Genomic DNA, 26,135 nt, shown 5'->3' on the forward strand with positions numbered 1-26,135 from the left:
CACTATATATACATACGTATACTACTTCAACAAGGGACAGTTGTCTGTATTCATTCCATTGTCTTTTCTATGAATACAGGTACATATATATTTTTTCTCCATTAATTCTATCAAAGTATGCATAAGTACACAAACATGTATGTTCATGGATCCTCATGTCCTTGCTCATTCATTTAAGCAAGTGCAAGCACACCCAGGCGTCCACCTACAAAGTCAAACACTGGTGTCCATAAACTGTGCTGTGCATGAGCAACCTACTTAGATAACATCATAAAAGAACAGCAGCAAAACAGAACTGTGATCTGGTCTGTGTTAAGCAACGCCACCAGAAACACCCCTGGTAGTCCAAATGAGGCGGGGGTTGGGGGACGAGGGGGATGTGGGGGGGGTTAGCCACATAGACCCATTCACCTCAAACGCACAGGGAATGATAATGGCAGCACCTGTCTTTTGGATGTGGCATACCTCTCAGACTGGGTGTGCCAGTCCATCTCCTTTCATTTCTTTCTCTCTTGTGTTGACCTTCATCTTTCATCTATGCTTCATTCTGGTGCTCTTTCAGCCGGGAGGCTGGAGAAAAAGAGCCTCGGGTCTTGTTCGATCCAATGTTCTCTTTGGAGTCTTTGGAGTCTGATGGGGAGAGGAGCTGCTAATGGAAATGCAGGCTAAACACAAAGGACAACTCAATTGAAAAAGGGAGTTCTGCCATTAGTTTGGTTTTTATTAGATGCTTCTCTTGTGCTACCATGTGTGTGTGTGTCTGTCTGGGTGTGTGTGTGTGTGTGTGTGTGTGTGCGTATGTCTTTATATACCTGTTTCCTGGACTCCGTCTCCTTTTCCTTTTGTTCCTCAAGGCCTCTCTTCCTTTCTCCTCCTTCCTCCATTTGCCATCTCCTCTCCGCCCCTTTTGTTTTTGCACCTTACCTCAATCACAGGCCTATCTCTCACCACACAAATCTCTATGGAGCACTAGAGAGAGTTAGTGAGAGAGAGAGAGAGAGAGAGAGAGAGAGAGAGAGAGAGAGAGAGAGAGAGAGAGAGCGAGAGAGAGAGAATGTGTGGTTGCTAAGCAATCGCTGAAACCAAATCCCTGAGCATCTTGTTGTCTCAGCCCCAGCTCGCATTGGCAAACAGGATTTGGTGTTGCTTGTAGTTTAATTTAATCAAATAATTCAGAGAGAGTAACAATTTCAAAACAGACTGTTTCTAAAAAAATAGATATGTTTTAAGAAAGCCTTCTACCCCAGGTTTCAGTGACAACAAAGACTCACTGGCCTCTGACAAAGTTTGTTTTATTACTGGGTTATTCAAACACCAGTGCCTTGTAATAATAACATGGGCTTACAGGGAAATGGCTCACAGTTCTTTGGTTATAATTTTTTAATACGACTTTCCAAATATAATGATGCAAACAGGCTCTGCTCGTAATTATCAATCAGGAAGTGTGGACAGAATGTGTCACATTTATGTGTTACCACATACTTTCTCTGTGTCTACCACTATAAGAATACATTGGCTCTGCAGATGCGCAATGAATAATGAATGCACTGTCAGTTCATTGTTTATGTTGTGTGAGTCTCTCTCTCTCTCTCTGTGTGTGTGGGTGAGGGAGGTGTATGAGCCCACCTTAGCTAGAAGTTCGACTAATAAACACGCTTAACTATGAAATTAAAGATAACAACATGTGTTTCTTTGTAAAGTGCATCCTAACCAGAGATGTATTCTTAATTGAATGCAGGTGAGGACTAATTAACAATCTCCTACATTTCCTTGGGAAGTCACCAATTTGTTCACACTTTGAGAGAGAGAGAGAGAGAGAGAGAGAGTGAGCGAGCTAGCGAGCTAGCGAGTGAGTGAGTGAGAGAGAGCGAGCGAGAGAGAGAGCTTGTTTTAGTACCCATCTACAAAAGCAACCAATGGTTGGGAGGGCATCCGTAGAGAGAGATCATCAGGATGAGATCAGAGGGGGGCGGGTGAGACCGACCGCTATCGATTGTGCTCGCTCACTCTCTCTATGGGAGTTTGAAAACAAAGCAGGGGTGAACAGGCGAAAGAGCGCGTGTGCTGACTGAATTTAGGGGCTGTATCAACGCGAACTGGATGAACAGAAAAACCCAGGTTTTCTTCCTGAGAACTCAACTGCCGACTTGCCAGATATTACTGTCTACTAATTTGGACACTTGAAGAAGACGTGCGAGTCACTGACAAAAATAGCCTAACCCAGTCCAGGCTGACATGCTGTAATAACCCTGATGACGGGTAATCTGATTAGCGCGCAGAGCAGTGTTTAGTGTTTGTGTGCTGTCTGTTCCCGAGCCGGCGGAGGTTCACTGAGCAGCCCAACAGTACCCCATCCTCGGGCGTCGGTGCGTATTTGGTACGCCGGTGGTTTCACCTGACCATGGTGACGTACGGGAAAGCCGCCGTTTTTGTTCTACTCTCATGGATGCTTCAGTGCTCGAGTCAGTCGCCTTTTCCGTCTTCACTAGTGTAAGTAACGTGCGTGCCATGGAGTTGAGAGTTGAAACTCTCTCTCTGTCTCTCTCTCTCTCTCTCTCTCTCTGTCTCTCTCTCTCTCTCACTCTCTCTTTCGCTCCCACTGTCCCTCTCCCTATCGCTATCATCTTCCTTAACGATGGTACCTTGTCGTGGATATGTATCTGTATATCAATAACTAAATCCACATGCTGTTGTTAATGTGCCTTATCCGTTCAACCTGTTAGACCACACACATGGACAAACGAAAGTAATACCGTGAAGCCGTCTCGATCGAGTACCCTGCCTGCGTCAAACCTGAGACAATTTTCTCTTTACCGAATGCCTAACTTCGCAAAATACGTGTTAATAGGAGATCTTAAAGAGTAAACAGAAAAACGTAATTATTCAAAGAGGGTTCAATTATTTCCCTCAACTTTCCACATGCGAGTGAAAGAACTCGCCATGTTTAGACACATTCTGTTTGTAGAAGTAATGCATGTGTCTGTATGTCAGTTGAATTGGGTAGACCTTCAAGTGGTTTTCTAAATTCACTATGCGTTTCCAGATGTATATTGTCTGAGCACATAATAAACTTTTATATTTTCACCCATCATAAAATCTAAACAGGTTGAAATGATTAGGCTTTATATAAGCTACATCCTCTGAGCATGCCTCAAAATGAACACGTCAACATGTCACCTCGACAGAAAATAGAACAGATAGATCCATAAAAGCAGTAAAGGGTGGTGTTGTTTTCTCAGTGATTGATTGGGCTCGTTTGGGCGTTGTTTTGCCCTCTGTGTTCAAGCTGCAAGCGCTCTCTCTTGGGGGCTAATTGCTCCTGTCTGCCTGGGAGAACGAAACCACTTCAGGAGCCAGCCCAGACCTGTGGGGTAGATGCCAGCTTATACATCAGTGGACAGGCTAGTGGTGTTCACATGCCACCTACTAAACAAGTGCTGCCTTAGCCTATGTAGCGTAACACATTCATCTTTCCCTTAATTGTCTTAATTGAAATTAGCTTTTTTTGGCAATGAAAATGAAAATGCATAAACAGACACACCATACTAAATAAGTGTAGCCTACCGTAGAGTGCTGCATAATATGACCGCCACATTAAGTGACAGAATGAGCAGGAATTAAGTGAATAACAAGATACTTTTCATTCCAAGAATCTTGAATGATAATGTTTCTTGCAACAACACTCAAAAGTTTGTTGTATCTTATTCCGAATGCAAATTTAAGGAACTACAGTTTGTGAATGTGGCAGCTGTACACTGATAGGGTGTGAGGCAATACCTGTGAGTTACGTTCTGCAGTTTTGAGACCTGTCTAGTCAATATGAGGTTGAGTGTGACTGTATAACAGATATATTCTTGTGCTAAATTTGAGCATTTGGTGAACATTTTCATGTATACATAAGCAACAATATGAACAACATTATATAACTGTACTTGCTATTTATTAACAACGTTTTGACAAATATGCATGTATATATAAAATACTATATGTAAAAAAAATAAAAAGGATTATTAGTTGAAGGCAAGCCTATGTTCGAATATAATACTAAATGTAGAGAAAATGCAACATAATAGGTGTACAAGTATCGACATTTATAACAGGACAGGCATATACACTATAAAAAGAATACATTTATAACAGGACAGGCATATACACTATAAAAATAATACGTTTCAATATAGCGGCAAGCTGTGATCCTCGGGGTCCAAGCACATTGTGCAAACTGCCCCAAGTAGCAAAACTAAAACCAGGCAAAACTAAAACTAAAAGCGGTTAATTTTGACCGCTTTAAAAGGTGAAAAAGGACAAAGATTTGAAGACAAAATTAATTTTGAAGATAGACCAAACCATGTCAGCGGAACAGAGGAAAACATGTTGTAGCGATATCTTATGTATGATTTGTTTGAAGTGGGTAAATAGCTTCTACATGCCGTTATGAATGAGCCTTCAACATTTCATTAAGATTGGACATTTACACAGGCATGTATTGGCTGCTTAATTTTGATTGGCTATTGGCAGCCATTTTGTTGAGCGAGCCAAATGGAACATTTTAGGAGATGTGAGCAAATATAGCCATGTATAAGCATACCAATTTCTTTGTCTTTTTAGTTTAAGCGATTTTTGAGATATTGAAATGTGTCAGTTGCAGCGCCACCTATGGACAACATTTCGTGTGTGCGTCTAAAGAATGTGATGCAGGGTGACAAATTTCATGACTTTTGAAGAAGATTTCGTGAAGAAATTGACTAGTGAAGTGATAGATGTTTGCTTTGAACATTATTCACTAGGTGGTGCCACTCCACAAATGAAGCATAATGAGCTAGGGTCATGCACCACGCAGAGGCCAGCTTGCCATGAAGAATTATTGTTTGTTGGCTAAATGCTTTTTCGAGTCATTGCCCAAAATTGGCTTTGACCCTAGCCCACTTCGGGGAGCACTATAGCACTACTGGAGACTTAGGGACACACACCTTCTATCGGTATCATCCATGTGCGGCCACAACTATACCAAGTTTCACGTGGATTGGTGAAGTATGTTGATAGAAGAAGAACAAGAACAAGAACAAGAAGTAGAAAACTTTGGCAAACTCTATATAATAACACGTGGAAGATTGGAAGATCAAAGTGTTCATTAAGAAAACAAAAGATTAAAACTAAATCTAACGGATACTTTTTGACATTCATCCAGTGGCTCTCCCTAAGGCTGCGGAAGGCAAGTACAAAGCTGACTGCTGTGTTTATAAACTATGTTCTCCTAATATGGTAATCTCTCTTTCTCTCTCTCTCTCACTTACTCATTCACATACTCACACACATGTACACACATACTGAAACACATGCATGCACAAAGTTTCACACACACTAACACATACACAATCAAACATGAATACACACACACTCATTACCTCAAGTAACACACTCTCATAGAAAAAAAAACCCACATGCATATACATGTCCAGACACTTGTGCAGGCACACATTAACTTCAATACACTTTCTCTCTCTCACACACACACACACACACACATATAAAGTCTAACTCAAACCACACACAAACTCCGTCACACACGCATACACAGGAGACAAAAACAGCACAGGTGAGGAGGCAGCAGTTAGTCACTGGGGCTGGTGTAGCGTGTGACTGGGGAGTGGGCCAGACAGGAGATGGATGTGCTCTTGTTCCTGCCAATGTCGGGCTAACGCTCTGAAATTTGCTTATTTATTCTCTGGCGGAATGATTGGTGTAAATGTTAATACATTTTAAGGGAGATTGCTTCGAGAGACTTCCAGATGGCAATCTAGAACAACTTGAGTCGTGTGGGGTTGGCGGTGACATACAGTAAATGCATGCCTTGTGTCATAACATCACGCCACCCTCTATAATTTCAGTGTTTGGAAATACATGGTTATGCTGGAATATTATAGGATTTTTAAGGTGTTTTTAGTAAAAGAAAAATTAAATCAAATAATTCAATAGTTTGGTGTGAAGCACACAGAAATGAATATATGAACAACATGCTAAGAACATGAACTCCTTGTTAGTGGAAAAGGTTAGGCATACCCTCATAATTCCAAACTCAGGACGTTTTCACCATCAGGCAATCCCGCCATATACCACTGAATGAGATTTTGAATGTTAAAATTCCCTAAATGAAACCACAACTCTGGCACTTTACGGTTTTCAGCTCCTCTGTGCACTTCCACATTCTGCCACTACTAGTATAGCTTTTATTACCACTGGTTGCATTGCTTGTGCTTAAACTGCTATGCTCAACACTACAAAACCTACATCACTTTACCTTACTGCACTACTTCTACATATCTGTGTTACTACTACTACTACTACTACTACTACTACTACTACTACTGCTGCTACTACTACTACTACTACTACTGCTACTGCTACTGCTACTGCTACTGCTACTGCTGCTACTAATACTACTACTACTGCTACTACTGCTACTACTGCTACTACTACTACTACTGCTACTACTGCTACTACTACTACTACTACTACTACTACTACTGCTACTGCTACTACTACTACTACTACTACTACTGCTACTGCTACTACTACTACTACTACTGCTACTACTACTGCTACTACTACTACTACTACTACTACTACTACTACTGCTGCTGCTGCTAACTAATACTGCTATGAACCTGCAGATAACACTAACAGTAACAACAAACAATGCCACAGACTGCAAAAACAAAACACACCAACTGGGCTCACTAAAAATAATACATGGTCATATGAAAAGCTTCTCTCGTAAGGTGCACAGCATATCACAAAGCATCATCTCCTGTTGCGTTGTGTGCTTGGGGAGGAGCGCGTTTTTATTGATGCCTTGAGGTAGTTCCTCTCCGAGTGGCGTCTTGCTTTTACAGCGATCTATTATTAGACCACAGTTAAAGCGTTCCGCTCTGCAGGGACTCCTGGTCCGAGAAGGTAATTATTTCCTCCACAGAGGAAGACTGCCAGGGAATCTACTCCCTCCCTCTCTCTCTCTCTCTCTGGCACAAGTAGGACGAGCTCTGACCCAGTTGCTTGGGGAAAATCGGGTAATAGATTCCATCCAGGGAGTTCGAGAGAGCGAGAGACACACGGGCATTCTTAGACAGGCGTAGAGACACCAGCCAGGAGACAGACTGGCACGTGCGCAGACAATCAAGCAGAGACGCCGTCAGAGGGACAGATGGATCATCAAACAGAGATGTAGTCAGTGAAACAGTGGCCGACACACCCACACAGACACACAGACACACACACACACACACACACACACACACACACACACACACACACACACACACACACGCATACACACACACAGACACACACACACACACCCACACAGACACACCCACACACACACGCATACACAAACACACACACACACCCACACAGACACACACCCACACACAAACACACACACACACACACACACACACACCCACACCCACACAGACACACACACACACAGACACACACACACACACACACACACAGACACACACACACACACACACATACACACGCGCAACAAGATGACAGACACACCGACCAGCCTGCAGCCTAGCCAGTAAACGGGCAGAATAGCAGACAGGTAAAAAGGCTGAGTGAATGCAAAATGACTGAGACAGCCAGATAAGCTGGTGGTCAGACAGACAGACAGACAGACAGACAGACACAATGACAGAGATAATCAGAAGATTGACCATGAGTGACCCTGAAGGCTGATTGATAGCAAGACCGGATATGTATTAGATAAGCGGGCAACGCGGTCAGGGAGACAAGGGAACCTCGGATCCTTCGCTGTGAGGTCCATTTCTACACATCTACAGTGCAGTCAAAGAGAACTTAGCTTACATAACCAAGGTGTTGTAAAAATCTGATGAGAGACAAAAACTAAACTATGCACACACACACACACACACACACATTTTCTCTCACACTCAGGCTGGGCTCAGTGCAGTCCCACAGTAGCAGGAGGGGGTCCTCTCACCTGTCACTGATTGGGATTCCCGAGAAAACGGATCACCTGCACTAACACACACAGTTTTCTCTCCCACTCATTCATCCATACTTACAAGCGCCTAGAGACAATTGTATTGTTATGGCGCTATATAAATAACATTGAATTGAATTTAATTGAATTACACACACACACACACACATACATGCTCTCATACACATACACACATACGTAGGATGTTTGAAAAGTACAAATGAGGGGAAAATAGGTTAAAGGAAAGGGAAAGTGAACAGCATTAGAGTGTGGTACAGCATTTTAAGCCATACTATTTTTTTTTTTTTTTTAAAGGCTGTTTGCTTTACACGTGACAGGCACTTCTCTTGTCGTCATCAAATGACTTACTTCTTCTTAATTGGACACTGGATCACACACATCACAGCACTAATCACTTGAACGTAATTCCAATAATTCCCACATAAGTACGTCAGATGGGCTCGAAGTCCAAGTCCTGTGGCCCGGAGATGCTCAGCCAAATAGCCGTCCCTACCAGATGGAGTTAATCGTTGAAGCTAATTGATAAATGCCTGAAGTACAAACACTTGTTCTTCAACAGAATGTCAATTCTGAGCCCTTGACGCTATGTGGCCTGGAGTCAAGATCCCAGTGTCAGACTTTAAAGATTGTCTGTTTCTCTCTCTCTCTCTTTAACTCACACACACACACACACAGAGAGACACTTGGGGCCCCTCTGCTCCGCTCATCATGCCTGTCTGGGTGTCTGGGCTGCCCCTGACATGACTGAGTGCTTAAGTCTGCCTCACGCTCCTTCTCTTTAGCCTAGCGGTGCCTCCCTTAGCCGCATGGATTAAGAGAGGATGGTTAGTGACAAGAGTGTGTGGGGGAGGGGGCTACACTGCTGTAAGAGTAATGAGAATAATCATGCTGTGCTAAAAAGGGAGATAACTTACTCAGTGTTCAATACAGCAGTAGATCATGGAGGCTGTGTTTAGACTTTTATCACAGTGTAATAAGGCAGGACACAGAGCAGTTGACACAAGTGTGACTCATCATACGTTAGTACCAGAACTCATCTACTTATGAGTCAAAACCATTAGACATTGGTCTAGTTTGGGGTAAGATTTGTACTTGCAAAGCACTTTGAACTGCAATTCTTGTACGCAATGTGCTATATAAATAAAGTCTTACTTACTTACTTGTGTTTCATGGATTCATATTTGAGTTAGACTGAGAGTAGTGGTTGGCTCTCTCTCGCTTCAGTCTCATCTGCTAGAAGTCTGGTGGCAAGGCTCCCGTTGGCTGGCACTGGACTTCGCATCACAGATGACATAATGCTGAATATAGCATGCATGTGGCTGTGAGTACTGACAATCAGCCAAGCCCTGAAGCTGGTGGGAGGTGCGCTGCCCACACGCTGCCACACACACACACACACACACACACACTCTCACACAGACACACACACTCTCACACAGACACACAGACACACAGACACACACACTCTCACACAGACACACCACATGCTCTGCCAGAGATGGCTGACATACTGGAGAGAACTCATCTTATCTCTGCCAGAGAGTTTGCATGGTAATAGCCCTCCCACCCAAAGTCTGATGGAGTTATCACTGCAGGGTGTGCATCAGCCCTGAAGCTATTCCACTACTGTCTGTTTCTCTGTGTGTGTGTGTGTGTGTGTGTGTGTGTTGTATGTGTGTTTATGTATGTCTCTCTGGCTATGTATGTCTGTCTGTCTGTTTATATGTGTGTCTGTCTGTATGTCTGTTTGCCTTTTTGTGTGTCTGTCTATATGTGTGTCTGTCTGTATGTGTGTCTGTCTATATGTCTGTTTTGACTGTTTAGGCAGGTCATTTCCCATGCAGAAAAACAAATGATTTTTCTCCTTCGCAGGGTAAAGAATTGGATGTAATCAGATAGAGGGAAAAAGGAAGTGAGAGAGGGGGAGAGGGGGAGAGGGGGGGGGAGGAGGGGAAATAAGGCAGGAGATTTTGAAGGCTGTGTAAGGAGTAGTCATATTTCATTTCTCGCAGATCCATGTGGTGTGACCTGGCTTAGCCTTGTCTGACTGGATGGAGGTTAATGAGAATGTGGTTTGATAGTGGAGGGAGTCTGGAGCATGTCACATTGTAAATGAGCTCTCATGGCAGCAAGACCGGCTACTTGCAGCATCACAGACACACACACACGGTCTCTTTCTCTCCCTCTCTCACGCACGACTCTCTTTTAAACACACACACACACACACACACACACACACTGGCTCTCTCCCTCTCTCTTTCTCTCTCTCTGTCTTACACACATACACTCCCACCCTCACTCTTTTCCTCTCTATATGTACAATTTTATCAATATTTTTCTATCCTCTATTCTCGTAGCTCATTCTGAGATATTCAGCTACAATGTAACAGCCATGCAATAAAAGTATAGAAAATAGAATAGAATAGAAAATACTTTATTGTCGTTGGATTTGCATACAATGAAATTTGGAGAGAGCAAGGAGCCACTGCGTCCATATGCGCCGCCATCACCATAGCAACAATAGCATACATGCCTACCTTAAGGTTTGAGTATTGTTCTTTTTCATGTAATCCAGACGTAAGGACTTTACCACTAGCACACTGCAGCTAGTACATCTCCCTCCTATAAGGAATGTGCTCTCTGAATCACACGAGACGTAGCGGGTTTAGCCGTTCAAGCAAAACCTTTATATCTCATAATTGATAAAATTCAATCCATTTTCAAACCGTGTATTTGGTATATTTATGTTCATAGTCTAGACCACTAAATTTACTCTGTGAGGACCATCTCTGTTATACTCCAGCCACAGTAAGTGTTGCTAGTAATTAAAACTAATTCAACTTTCAACACATTCCGCTATTTATGTACATCACTCAATTAACCCTGCATGTTTCTGATTTGAAGCAGTATGCAATTAGATCTCTCCGCTGTTAAATATTGCCTGCCTCTGCCTGATCTAATGGGCCACAGATCTCACTGCTGTTCTTAATATAGTATTGTGATTTATAGCCAGTGGACTTTTATGGTCTTTTATTATGAACCAGTGAATGGAACCCTATTGGGACCTTCATGCAAATGTACCTTAGAACAAAATACAGTTTTGCCAAATGAAAGCTGCTCTATAATGTATATAATGTGGATATCTTAATGGGTTTTGTTGGAGATAACACCTATTTTGTAAGGGAAATAATGTCATTCACTCAAGCTTCAAACATAACTGGCTCTTGACATTTTAAGTTATTTAGTGTATTTGCATGTTCATTATTTACTCCAATACCTTATCCCCAAAGAAGTACTGGTTCATTTTGTGACAAAATGTCTCATTACCAGGATCATAGACATACATATTAAAGGTACCAGAAAGTAATGATATAGTTTGATATGTGAATCTTGACAGACATGGACTTACAGGCAATCAGTTGCACAGTCCTCAGAGTAGAGGAGAAATTGGACTGGTTAAGAGGAAGCGGATGCTATGGGGGCAGTTCGAGAGGCAGGATTTCAGTGAACAGAGGCGAACAGGAAGACACAAAAAAAAGTAATTATGGATGCTGGGCCGCTAACTCCCAGCGGGTTGTCTGTAATGCATTTTTAACTACGGCAAAGGGTAAAGGTTAAGGGAGACGCTGAATGGACCAGAGTGAGGCAGTGTGCTTTAAACACTAAACAAGAGTATCAGATGAGGACAGGTGGAATTGCTGCTGGAGGTTACTTGAGTTCATTCTCGGGAAACAATGTGTTTGGAGAAATGTTTCATTCTGTGTGTATGGGTGTGGTCTTGTGAATATGTACATTTTGTGTGTATTAATTCTTGTACGTGTGTGTGTGTTTGCCATGTGTGCATGTATGAGTGTGTGCTTGTGTGTGTGTGTGTGTATGTGTGTCTGTGTTTGTTTGTGTGTGTGGGTGTGTGCGTGTGTGTGTCTGTGTTTGTTTGTGTGTGTTGGTGTGGGTGTGTGTGTGTCTGTGTTTGTTTGTGTGTGTGTGTGGGTGTGTGCGTGTGTGTGTCTGTGTGTGTGTGTGTGTGTGTGTGCGTGTGCGTGTCTGTGCTTGTTTGTGTGTGTGGGTGTGTGCGTGTGTGTGTGTCTGTGTTTGTTTGTGTGTGTGGGTGCGTGCGTGTGCGCGTCTGTTGTTAAAGTCATGCCCTCCACTGAGAGCCCAGATTCAATCTGAGCTACTGGATGGAGAAGTTGAACTTTTGGCTCCCAAATACTTTGATGTGGAGAGCAGCCATTTGCTCCATCACCACCAATTCATCACCAAGCCCTACGGGTGACGCCACACTCTGAACCTCCATGGGTGTGTGTGTGTGTGTGTGTGTGTGTGTGTGTGTGTGTGTGTGTGTGTGTGTGTGTGTGTGTGTGTGTGTTAGTGTGTGTTAGTGTGTGTTAGTGTGTGTTAGTGTGTGTGTGTGTGTGTTAGTGTGTGTGTCTGTGTGTGTGCGTGTGTTTCTGAACTCACTCTCTCGGGTGGAACACTGTTAGAAGTCACCAAGCCCTGCCGTGAGCAAGCTACTGGGCTGTGCTACCTACCACCAGCTGGTCTTTCGGACGGCAGCAGAAAACTTTTGGAAAAGAAAGCTTCCACTGCATTCAGTCAGAATCTCTGATGAAAGGCAATTGTTATGCAAGGTTTATTTCATATACTGGCTATTTCATTCCAGCATTGTCGCATAGATTTAGGGGAAGAAAAAAAAGAACTGAGGTTGCAATCTATGGACTTTGTCCTGTATTTGAGCATGTATGGATAACATGTTATGGGGGAAAGGTCCATCTTTTCAAACACATTACTTCCTCTTCCTTCCTTTCTGTGCTATCAAACGTCGCAATGGAGGCTAAATCTGCTGAATCTCAAGTGATCAGTAGGTTTTCAATGCCTGTGGCAGAGGGTTGATGAAACAATGTGTTTGTGTATATGTGTGTGTACCCATGTGTGTGTTGATGAACTTGTGAATTACTGTATGATCATGTTGCTGTGTGTGTATGAGTGACTATATCCTCATGCACATCCCCCCTCTTTATTTGCTGTCCCCTGACATGATGGCAAACTTACATTTTTTGCTAAACAAGGTTGGTAATTTGTATGAAACAGATATGTGGAATCTTTCTAATTGTTCCCAGTCAAGGATGAAGCACGCTATAAGTGTGACCTTGCGTATTGCGTATTTTTGGTCAGCTTGTCTCGGTTGTCACTTTTGATCTCTGAATGAAAAGAAATGGAAATATACAAAGGCACACTGTTGTTTCCACGTAAAGTGGGAAAAGGTTGGCATTCTTTATTAAGGGCGTTTCTTTTTTTTGCGCTTCTTTTTCATTTTCTTCTGTTATATCTCCTGTCTGAAGATCTCCTCTACAAAACACTCTGGACAGTGTTTCACCCTCATTTGCTCAATATATTAAAATCAGAAAAGGTTTTATTATTATTATTATTATTATTTATTTATTTATTTATTTATTTAATTTTTCTCTGTGTGGTTCACAGATATTTATAAATGTTCTATGTATATTTAAATCTTTATTTATTTATTTATCTATCTATCTATCTATTTATCTATCTTTCTTTCTTTCTTTCTTTCTTCATGTGTAGGATAAAGGAATGGGTGGACCAGATGCAGCAGGACCTAGTGTCTCTGGCAGATTCTGCGAGTGGGGGGAAGAGCCTTGCTCAGGTCAGAGGTCATCCCTCACACACACACACAAACCTTCCCATAGTCCTCTGATCTGCCAGCCCCATTGTGAAAAATGACAGTGAGAGCGGAGACAATTCTGCCATCAGTGATAATGGGCAAACAGAGAAATCTATCACACCATATTTTCCCTTTAGCTTTTATTACAGTGTCTCCACTCGGGCTTTTTCAAGCCTGAAAGTCAGGAATGGTACAGAGAGAAGGGGTATAAAGGGGTATAAAGAATCCCATTCCCTTTATGAAGATACATTGCAGTCGGCTAGCTTTTCCTTTTTGGATAGCATCTGTCTTCACAAATCCTCTCTGTGTGTTAGCATAATGAAGTAATCACATTTGTTCTTGAATGACCCTGACACACTGACCGCCTAATGCAGTTTTATTCGATTTCAGTGTTTGCAAGGTGTCCTTATTCCAAACAATAACAACAGCCAGGGCTTATACTTTCAGACGCAATATATCTCCTTTTGAACAAAACGGGTGAACCAGTGAGATGTGCGAATCGTTTTACAATTCAGATCTTAATGTTGTGTGCTCCAGATGCACTGTAATGCTCGACATTCTCCTCTTGCAGATTTTTCTGGATAATCGGAAACATTTCACCGTTGAGTCCAACAATGCCGCCGAGCTGGTGGCCAGCGCTGCCCGGAATATCGAAAGTCTCCTGGGGAAGAGGGCGATGGCCCTTGAGGTGATTAACATATCTGTTCATATGCTATAAAACATGCTATTAATATGCTATTATTCTTGTTAGGCCTCATTCTTATCAGTGTTGGCACACAGCTTGATTATTGGGATTGATGAATATTTGATGATCTGTATGCTGGTCATACTGAAAGCTGTGTAGAGTATGATTAAACATGGTGTTTTGTTCCATGAAGGCAGCTCAACCTCTCTGGATAATCAGACACACACCCATTTCGTTGTGCCTTTTCAGATGGAAGTGTTCAATGTGACGTAACGCGTGAGAGAAAGAAATGGTCCGAATCGTGCAATTACCATGTCTAAATGTGTTGGCCCTGGACTCCAGGCACGCACGCGCACTAACAGTGAATTAAATCATGAGGGTGGATGGGATAGGATCAGAACTTGCAAACGATGAGCAGGAAGAAAAGCATTTCAATCAGTCAATAAAGACATACATCTGATTGAACCACAGCACACACACACACACACACACACACACTCACACACACTCACACACACTCACACACACTCACACACACACACACACACACACACACAGACATCACACTAAAACCATATCAATGGCTCTGGTGACATGACCCCCACGCTCACTATCCATCCTCAGCCCCGTGGTGCCCCTGTCTGTGAAGGGAGTGTTTGTCTGACTGTCAATAGCCCGCCTACAAAAGGTCATGTGTCGGTTATCAACCTGGACTCTCAGGACTGCCTCTTGTATTTACCTCTATATCTGTCCACATCTCTATATCTCTCCATCTCTCTCTCTCTCTCTCTCTCTCTCTCTCTCTCTCTTGATCACTCACTCTCTCCATCTCTTTCTTCTTCTCTCTCCATCACTCTTCCATGGCTTTCACTCTCCATTCTCCTGTGTCCTCCAGCCGTCTCTCTCCTCAGGAATGCAATAATGCAGTGAGGCCCCCATAATGACACAACAATTGACACAGCACATCCATCACGTTGCCATTACTAGCATGGCTCTGCCTTTCTGTCTCAAATGCATCCACACACACACATACAGACACACAGAGACACACGCACACACATACACACACACACATACGTAGATACATACACACACAGAGACACGTACATACACACACACGCGCACACCCATGAGTAAGGAAGCCGTACCTAATGATTGGATAGCTGAGTGATATGATGATATGATATGATATGATATAATGAGTGTTATTAGCAGGAATTCATTCAAATGAAAGCAGTGTGCTTACTCATTGTAAAGTTTGGATGTGTTTTGTTGTGTGCCTAACCAGACAAGACAATGCAATTTTGATATTCTCTGCAGATGTTGTTTCAATGCAGGGGCTTTCCTTGGCTGAGCTTTCAGGCATTGTGATCTATACCTAAACAGCAGCTGCAACCTAAACCTGAATGATTTATACATATTTATATCAGGCTGTGCGGGTTGCCTGCTAGAAGTGAGAAAAGATATCTTACCGAAGCCACAGTTGAGGTTTATTGGATGTTTAGAGCTCCAGTTTCTGATCTGTCCAAATGATACTGTCTGTCATGGAGCATGGTATCCACACGAAACACATTTAACTAGTGAGCTAGCTAGCTAGCTGCGGTAGTAGTTTCTGCTATCTAATGTTACTCTGTTAGGGTTGCTAGATGTTATTGAGGTTAAAACCTCTGGGTTTTCCATACATGATATGTCCCCTGAGGAACAGTCTGTATATTCAATATTGAATTCTGTACTAATTGTTTCTAACCCTACTAGAGAAAACTACAACATGAAAGCCCAGGCGGCAGCCATGATGGCGTCGATTACAAAGACATGCTGCAGTTTGTGCACACTCCACCTCAATGGTGTCCTGGTTACCTCAGCGACAGAACAGCAAGCCCCTGTTCTGCAGCTAGAGATGGATTTTTTGTGTGAGGGAAAGGTGCTCTTCACGTTGTCCCTCCAGTAGACAGACATCAGGGTTTTTTACAGCTGATTTCATATTCCACAGGAATATTCCATTCTAGATCTGAGACACCTGAACAGATGTTTAAAAAAAAAAGAATAGATACTGACTGCAGTCAGAATGATTGGTTTATCACTACTGAAGATAGAATTCATACTTCCATGTCCTGATCACTCCACGGCACAGGAATATTCTGAGATTTGCTTTCAAGGTCAGGGCATTAGGCCATTAGGGCCTTCACATTTTGAATGATCTAGTCGACTGACTAGTCATAGGAGACTCCGCAGCACTAGTGGAGCATCACAAGGCTGTCACTCTATCCCACCGATGAAATCTTGGTCTGAAGGTGAACTGGGTCTCTGTTCCCCAGCCAACAGTCAAACTTTCTGGGTCTGACTCTGGATTAGAGGAGAATGGGAGTGTGTCCGGCTGCCGGGTTTTTTGCCTAGATGTGCATATATATGCATCAGCTTATGTCAAAAGCTACTGGGGCTACTGGCTGCAGCTGTGGTACCACAAATGAGAGTAGTTGAAAAAGGTTTTTGAAACAGTGAGCCACAGAAGGATTGGAACTGGCTGCTGGTTGTGTCGTGAAAATGCTGATGAGCTCTGTCCCAGCGGAGAGACCCCAGTGTATTGAGATGCGGTGTGCCCTAAGGTTTCCGTCACACAAAGACGGGTTTTGTCGACAGATGCCTCGTTTCATGGCTGGGGGTCCATTTGTGAGAGGAGTGCAGTAATTGGTCGGTGGAAAAGGAGTGCAGATGCGTCTTCACATCAATGTGCTAGAACAGACAATATAGCCACAGTAGCCTATATAAACCGTCAGGGGGGTTATTGGCAGAGGAGCACTGAATTATTTTGGCTTCGAGCAGTTCATCTGCCTGGTATATTGAATGGGAGTCCTTTTCAGAGGGTGTCCAAGCACCACAGATTGGCCTGTGCCCCCTCCCCCCCCAGGTGTATTGGAGTCAGTTCTGGACAGCGCAGGTGGACTTGAATTAACCTGATGCCTTTCCCCGTCTCACACACTCCAGTCACTCCACTCTGGACATAGTTTGCGTAGAAAAACATTGATTGGTGAATTTCGTTACCCCACGTTGGCTGAGTCAGACAGGGTTTGCGCACCAAATATAGCTGTGGGATCTGTGGGATCTGCCGATATGCAGAGACCTGTTGTCTCAGGAAGGGGGTAGTGATCTGGTATCCAGCCCCACTGGAAGCTGGTAGCTGGTGATTAATGAAAGGTTGATCTCTTTCAGTTGCTGAAACTGACTATTCGCTAAACTGTGCTACTCGGAAATAATTTTGACATTTTTGCAACACTTGTTTGATCAAGGGGGTTCTGCTTCTACACTAAAGTGTATTTAGCAGCTAGTTCTGCATGTCGTGTTGGGTGTAACGGTGTAGCCCCAGGATCCCATTCGCTGACTTCTCGCTTTCTCAAGGGTGCTTGCAGGCTGAGACTGCACAGTTCCGTGTTGGGATTTGGCGTTAGTTTTTGGATGACCTTACCAGTGTGCCTTTTGATTCCCTGGAAGACATACATTTAAAGATGCCCTTGTTAAAGACCGCTTTGCTATTGACTGGACCTTGGTGAAATGTGTGGGCGATTTAACTGCGCTATCAGTAAATGCCATACTTGTATGCTGTAAGGGATTCCAAAGTGATTTTGCATTCCAATCTGTTTCATCAGCTATAGATAAATACCTTAGATTTGAGATCTAGAGCTGTTTGAGAGTTTGTAGCACAGGCCCTGGGCAGTGACTAGCACATTGTATTTTTGAAGTGATATGTCTGGCATTAGGGCAGCAGATGCAGCTCCTCCAGCTAGGTTGCGTGCGTGTGTGTGTGTGTGCGTGCGTGCGTGCGTGCGTGCGTGCGTGCGTGCGTGTGTGTGTGTGTGCGCGCGCGCACTCCGCTCAGAGTCTGGGCAGCATCGTGGCCCATATGGAAAGGAGTTCGCTGGGCTTCAGAAAATACTTTTGCTGGGTCACCCATGGTCTAATTACGAACCGGGTTGCCAGTCGTACAAATCAACGGTAGTGTCCGCTGAGGGACGGTGGTATCCCACATATCCCATAACGTGATGCCAAAGTGCTTCGACTGAAAGAGAACATTGGGTTACGGATGTAACCTCGGTTCTCTGAAGGGGAATAAGAGACACCGCCTTCCTTGGCCGCACCGTCCACTTGAATTTGCTCCGAGTCGGTGAGTGGACAGTGTCATACATGCGGAGGTGGTGCTCCGTGACTGACAGTGCACTCAGCCATTCAGGTGTTGGTTGTAGAAGTTTTCAGGAACGCACGCCAGAAAGGGATATATCCAATAAGGCGAGGTCTTGTGTTTTCCTTCAGAGAACCAAGGTTACATATGTAACCCAGCCTTCAGGAGCTAACAGTCCACAGTAGATGAATGGCAGAAAATTATGGGGAAATTCATTTACATCATTTAATCAATGAGTTGTGGCTGGTTAAGGCCTGCTTTCTACACATGAAAAATCTATATGTGAAAAAATTGTAAATGAGAATATATGAATTGAAAATCTTGATGTTGAAAACCACATATTAAGTAAAGATGCATAGTTGGTGATGTGAGGTTTAAAGACTAAAGTGGTTGAAGAAGAAAATTATGTTCTTCAAAATCTGAACAATCAGTAGAATATCAGCTTGTTCACTTTACAGTAGAACATTAGATTTGATCACTGTGACATCATTCCATAATACTGGTGATGCTGGAACGTGTGTGCAGGGGACACTCCTCAAAGAAGGAGAACATATTTCCGGTGCATAAGCTGCGCTGTTGCAGTGTAGATATTATACTCCATGGCCAGGTGATGCCCAGGCAGCAATTGGGTAAACAAACGAAGAGAAACCAGATTAACTCTTGAGTAAATGGTGTATGGGTGTGAGGTTTTAAGACCTCATTATACAGAAAAGCTGTAAGACCTCATTATGCAGAAAAGAAAACCAACACCCCTGATACATAATTAGGCTACTTACATGTTCTCGTTATCAAATATTACCTCACGGAACACCTTTATGCAGTACATTGTAAAGACCTTACAGAAGCTGGTCACTATGCATTGCCCTGTAAGACAGTAATGCCCAGCATGTTGCCAAGAATGGATCTATGTGAAATCCTTGCCAACAAAGAGGAGGCAGTGTGTCCATCCAGCTATTTGCTACATCAACCAGCCTTCTGTATGAAATGTGCAGCTTATTTGGATGTGTCAGTGTTGTAATTCCTTCCATGGTGTAGTTACCTAGTTAGAAGTTTGTACTTTTACTTTCTTCCGTCATAGTTAATTTATGCACGAAAGATGTGTGTCCGCCTTGCTTAAGCTTTTCTGGTGCAAAGTTGAAATGCATTGAGATAGATCCTATCTAATCATATCTAATATTTGATTATATACTTGACGTCTGTGCTTTCCAGGCAGAGACCCTGGATTGAGTGTCTTGTCCCTGGAAAAGTCCCTGGGATGGCCACTGGGAAATGGAAAAAAAAATATTCTTTCAGAACTGTTTAGACAAAGACCTTACGTACATGAGGCATTCAAGGCTCTTTGATTAGGATATAAGATGATGTCCGAGCCTCTCTACAAAGTGAGTGTTGCTGCATAAACCCAGCAACATAGATGATATTCACTAACCTACTGATTTTATCATATGACTCCAATTCTTAACTTACACTTACTCAGTATCCCTCATGGATAGATCAATGCCTATGTGTAGTATGGCATGACAAAAAAGTTCTCCAATGGGGATTTCACCGCACTGAGTTATCTGACGGAAGGAATAATGGCCCTCTGAGGTGTCCTGTTATAAGAAAATATTGGACGAGGCAGACGCAAAGACCTCCATCGCCAAGTCCATTATTTTCATATAACGGGACACCTCGAAGGCCGTTACCCCGCTTATACCCCAGTTGCCACACATGTATTAAGGAAAGCTTGTATAGCCCACAGGGGAAACATTTGGTTTTTATAAAGAAGGCAACCTGTCTAGTTTGTAGTACTACTTTCTTTAATCACGGACAAGGATAACGTTGGATAGTTGTCTTGGTTACAATTGATTCCTTTGTTGCTAATTCCGAATCCTTTAGCTGTTTCTGATTCTATGGTAGCATGCTATGCTAGCTTGCCAGTTTGCTTGTTCTCCAGTTATTTAACCACGGAATTCATCACATATACTTGGCAAAAGAAGAGAATTTGTTTCATTTGTTCTCTCATTAACCTGACTACATATTCTAGTGCCCTGTAAGAGCTGTTAACACGGCTAATGTTTTGGACAGTTTTTTTAAAGTAGTGGTTGCTGGTGCTGCATTGGCTCATGTGTTCGACCAATCAATGTACACTCTCGTCACTCATGGTTCCTCTTGTGCTGGGAGAGTACCTACCCTTAAGTCGGAGCTAAAAAGTCCCTCAAATCGGTGTTTTAAGAACTCTTATTGTCCTCAGTTCCTGTAGTGCTGACACATAAAAAATGTCTTCCAACAGTTCTAAGAACTTTGAAAAAGTAACTCCTGTTCCGAAAGTGCCTTATGAATGAGATGCAGAGTTCCTTTGTGGAAATCGGAGAACCTTACAGAAGGACAACTATCAGTGCAGCACTCCACCAATCAGTCCTTTATGGTAGAGTGGCCAGACAGAAGCCATTCCTCACTAAAAGGCACATGACAGCCTGCTGGGACTTCGCCAAAAAGCACTTGAACAACTTTCAGACCATCAGAAGCAAAATCCTCTGGTCTGATGAAATGAAAACGGAACTATTAAGCCACAATTCCCAATGGCACATGTAGAGGCAACCAGGAACTGTGCATCTTCTCATTAATACCATCCCTACAGTCAAACACGGTGGTGGCAGCATCATGCTGTAGGGATGTTTTTTCTATGACAGGGTCAGGATTGAGGAAACGATGGATGCAGAGAAGTATAGAGCAATTCTGAGTGAAAACCTTCTCCTGAGTGCTCAGAAAGCACCAAGAAGAACCAGAAAGCGGCAAAAAAAAATACAGGAGTGGCTTCGGGAAAAGTCCTGGAGTGGCCCGGCCGCAGTCTGGAGACTCTGGCAAGATCTGAAAATGGATGTGCATTGATGTTCCCCATCAACCTTGGTGAGGCTTGACCGATTCTGCCAAGAATAATGGGAGAAGCTTCCCAAAGAATGGTGTGCCAAGCTTGAAGGATCATTCCCAAGTAGACTTGAGGCTGTCATTACAGCCAGAGGTGGCAAGTGCTAAGTGAAGGGTCTGAATACCAGTCTAGAACACTGAGTAATAGATTAATACATTTACAAAACACTCCAAAAACCTGCTTTTACTGTGTTACTGTGGAGTATTGTGTGTAGATTGAGGAGATTTTTTTTTTTAGAAAACTTGAAAGGGTCTGAAAACTTTCAGTATGCGCTGTATAGAACACAATTATCCATGTTTACTCGAAACCATGATTGTTTTTTGTTACCGGCTAAATCTACATGTAAAGAGAATCAGATGTTTGTGTCAGAGTTTGGTAAAAACTGAAATGAGAGCTGATGCATTGCGATTGGTTTTATTCAAATCCGCTCTCTGCAGGCAGACACTTGATGCACCCCTAAAGAATGTACCCCTATTAGGAATGCACTGCCTACGTTGAAAATTGCTGTGCCACCCATGCGTCGTCAAGGTAAAGCCAATCTGCCTGAGTGATTCTTGCCCTGGATGGAGATTTTACCACTACCAGAATAGAGCCCCCTATGCGTTTCCAATTCCAGTGTCGACTGCATTGTCATAATCCAGTTGTATAAAGGGCAGGGACATTGCTTTTTTTCTGGCAGCTACTCTAATGATGTAGTTAATAGAAATATGAAGGATTCCAGAAGTACATATTGTTGCAAGCATATTGACAATTTAGAGATATTAATAATAAAGAGATATTGGGAATAATGTGCGAAAAGTCTCTCGTCCCCTACAGACCTCCTTATCTATGACCTTGCCTTTTTGTGTGTGTGTGTGTGTGTGTGTGTGTGTGTGTGTGTGTGTGTGTGTGTGTGTGTGTGTGTGTGTCTGTGTGTGTGTGTCACCAAGCCCCAAAAGATATCAAAAGAATGAGATCACAAAGATGGGAACAGGATTTGACAGGCGACTCACTTTCTTCTTTCAGTCAGAGTGACAATGAAAATCTGATCAGACTGAGTATAAGGGACACAATAAGCCAGACACCCACCCACCCACCCACCCCCACACACACACACACACACACACACACACACACAGACAACCTTGCGTTGCACGGTTGAGATGTTCTCGTAAATCAGCCAGGTCCCTCCGGCTGCTCTCCTAGTGGTGCATCATGACCAGGGTGTTGACCTGGCCTGTGTGTGTGTGTGTGTGTGTGTGTGTGTGTGTGTGTGTGTGTGTGTGTGTGTGTGTGTGTGTGTGTGTGTGTGTGTGTGTGCGTTTGTGTGCGTGTGCGTGTGTGTGTGTGTGCGTGTGTGTGCGTGCGTGTGTGTGCGTGTGTGTGCGTGTGTGTGGGTGTTGACCTGGCCTGCAGGGTGTGGAGTGGTCAAACCCATTCATTCGTTTTGTGCCATTTCATTCTAGTACAGTTGCCAATTGTGGAAAATGTAAAATGATCTCTTAACATCTGATTGCGTGGATGTGGATTTAATCATCCATCTTCTTGGATTGGATTGTGTGTGTGCATTTTTGTGTGTGTATATGTGTCGGTGTATCACTGCGATGTCTGTGTGTGTCTGTGTGTCTGTGTGTGTGTGTGTGTGTGTGTGTGTGTGTGCGCGTGTGGGTGTGTGCGTGTGGTGTTTGTGTGCACACGTTGGCTGTGATCTGCGCCCTGTGTTTGATCCTCTCCCTCTGGATGATGAATTATTGAACAGTCTGATCCCTCTCACGTCTGTATGGGGTGTGTGTGTGTGTTTTGAGTGTGTGTGGTGTGTGTGTGGTGTGTGTGTGTGTGTTTTGAGTGTGTGTGGTGTGTGTGTGTGTGTGTGTGTGTGTGTGTGTGTTTTGAGTGTGTGTGGTGTGTGTGTGTGGTGTGTGTGTGTGTGTGTGTGTGTGTGTGTTTTGAGTGTGTGGTGTGTGTGTGTGTGTGTGTGTGTGTGTGTGTGTTCGACTTAGAGTGTTATGGCTCTGTGTATGTATATATGTTTGTATGTGTTGTCGTATGCACGGGTGTCTTTGTGTGTGTGCATGTAAAGTGTGTGTGTGTGTGTATGTGTATGTGTATGTGTATGTGTATGTGTATGTGTATGTGTATGTGTATGTGTATGTGTGTGTGTGTGTGTGAGTGTGAGTGTGTGCGTGCGTGTGTATACATGTAAAGTGTGTCTGCATCTGTGGTTCCCTAATGGAGAGAAAACCATACGCTCCACCGCCCACCCCCCCCCCCCCCCCCCCCCCCCCCCCACCCCCCCTCACCTTCAGCCCCCTTTCCCCTGTTAGTCCCCAGGAGGGAACACTCTGGCTGGGCTTCAGAGAGCCCGGGCCCCCACTGGAGATGGAGTGGATGGTGGCCTCCGTCACCATCAGAGACACGGAGCAGCAGGGAGCAGTGCTGGGGAGCAGAGAGCATGATTAAATGGGAAAAAAGCAGCACGTGATGTCTTCATTGGAGGCACACATGGTGTGAGCATGTGTGAGGATAAAGTCACAGAGAGACTAACATATGCACGGCCATGCATGCACACACGCCTTGGTATGCAAATTGTAGGCATACAACATACATTGCCTTTGGTGTGGAGCATTTGATGATGTTGATGTTGATACCACTGGCCTCTCCAGCAAATGGATCTCCAGCAAAAATATCACCTATGTTTTCCCGCATTTTTCCACATCATCGTAGCGTGCGTTTACTGTAAACAAAACTTTGAAATGGCTGAAATGATTTTCATTTCATTTGCTGTCTTTTCTAGTGTCACATCATATTGGTTAAAGCCGGTGAGAAATTGGACGGGCATTTTCAAAAGGAGACGCTAAATGTACTGGTGGCAGGTCTCTGTCTCACTTGGGGGGTGTGTTTGGAGTTGATGTGGCAGGTCTCTTGGCTTTGTTGTTCATCATGGAAATCTCAGAAAGCATCATACCATGGAAATTGGGTATTTGTTGTGACGCTTATCTACAGAAAGTGTTGATAAATTATTCACTGCCTTGATGTTCCTATAAATTATAGATGTGAAATGTTTGTGAGAAGAGATATCATTCCCCATCATTGAGAGCAGATTTCAGCCACACGCTTCCTTGTATGTTTGTGTGTGTGTGTGTGAGTGTGTTTTTGTGTGTAACTGTGTTTAAGATAAGATTCCTGCTTCCATTACACAGCTCTTCTCTGGAACTGTAATGTTTCTGAGAATCTTGTGTGTGTGTGTGGTGAGTGTGAGTGTGTGTGTGTGTGTGTCCCTCACTGGTTGGCTCTGATTTCTGATTCATTAGTGTTATACAGGGCACCAAAAGTGTGTGTGTGTGAGTGAAGATAATTAAAAGCTGAATTATTTATGTTAATAGGTCAGAGGGTCTCTCTCTCACTTTCTCTCCCTGTATCTCCTCTCTCTCCCTCTCACTCTGACTCACACTTACAGACACATCTTTTCTTCTTCTCTGTCCGTAGCTTTGAAAGCAACAGCACTTCAATTATTAGCATGTTTTGTATTCTACTCACTAAGGTTCTTTTTTCTTGCTTCCCGAAGACAGACTTCAGCGGGATCATTGGCCTTGTGAGAAAGACATAGACAAAGAGAGGGAGAATAAATGAGAGAAAGAAAAGTGAGAGAGGGAGAGCGCATAAATGAGTTCTGGTTGCTCTCACATTTTCTCCCGTGGAACATTAAATAAAGCCTGAGGGTAAGCCTCGAGGAGAGGCATTGAATTACGCTTTCTCCCCCCTCTGGCAAGATTAAGTGTCCTTACTTATTGACAAATGGGGGGAAGTCCAAAAGCTTCCTAAAAGTAATTTGTTACAAAGTCCAACAAGAAACTAAAGATTGTGTGTTTGTGTGTGGGTGTTTGTGTTCATGTATGTGTGTGCGTGTGCGTGTGCGTGTGCGTGTGCGTGTGCGTGTGCGTGTGCGTGTGCGTGTGTGTGTGTGTCACCCCCAACGTTGTAAACCCTCCCAGCCCTCATCTGCTGCTTTTGATATAGTCTTGATGAGTCCTCAACCATGTTTTGTTTGCGGCAGCTCTTTTACATCATTAGCTTGTTTCCATTGGTGAGGACTCAGTATATATCACTTCCTTTGTACAAACTCATCCTTTAGCGCCAGTTTCTTGCTGTCAGCATTTCCTGATAATGAGCGGACTTTGATGAGAAGCCCTCTTCCTCCTCGGCAGATGCTCATGTTTTTTCTCTAGTGAATATCCACCACATCAAACACAGAAGGAAAAGAAATCATCTTTTTTTCGAGTGCAGGACTGAATATATCCCCAGCACAGAGCATTGCGCTGAAGACCTGAGTGTAGTAAAAATGCACTGGAAATGACTTACTTCCGGGGGTAAATGTATTAACTTCATCTTTAGAGAGTCAAGTAGGGATTGAAAACAAGAGGATAATTGATGTAACTGCTATGATAGGATATACTAATAATATGATAGGATAATGCCACATAACTGCTTCTCTAATATGATTTATTGCTACGCTTAATACTGTAATCAATGTAATGTACTCAATAGCCGTAATGCAGTTCTTTATGGCAGGAAGTTGCTGCTCTTGTGGTACTGGAGGTACAAAACTGTAAAGGCAAACCCTTTCCACTCACCATTTTCCTTTTCAATCTATGCTCCTTGATGCACTGATCT

The 26,135-nt window shown here is 43.4% G+C and overlaps 1 pseudogene; it reads left to right on the top strand.

Annotated features, from left to right (window-relative positions):
* Positions 1-1,895: 1,895 nt before the first annotated feature.
* The window catches only part of LOC116219762, a 61,278-nt pseudogene continuing 37,038 nt past the window's right edge, over positions 1,896-26,135 (top strand).

This window comes from Clupea harengus, chromosome 3, assembly GCF_900700415.2.
Source record: "Clupea harengus chromosome 3, Ch_v2.0.2, whole genome shotgun sequence".
Taxonomy (NCBI): domain Eukaryota; kingdom Metazoa; phylum Chordata; class Actinopteri; order Clupeiformes; family Clupeidae; genus Clupea; species Clupea harengus.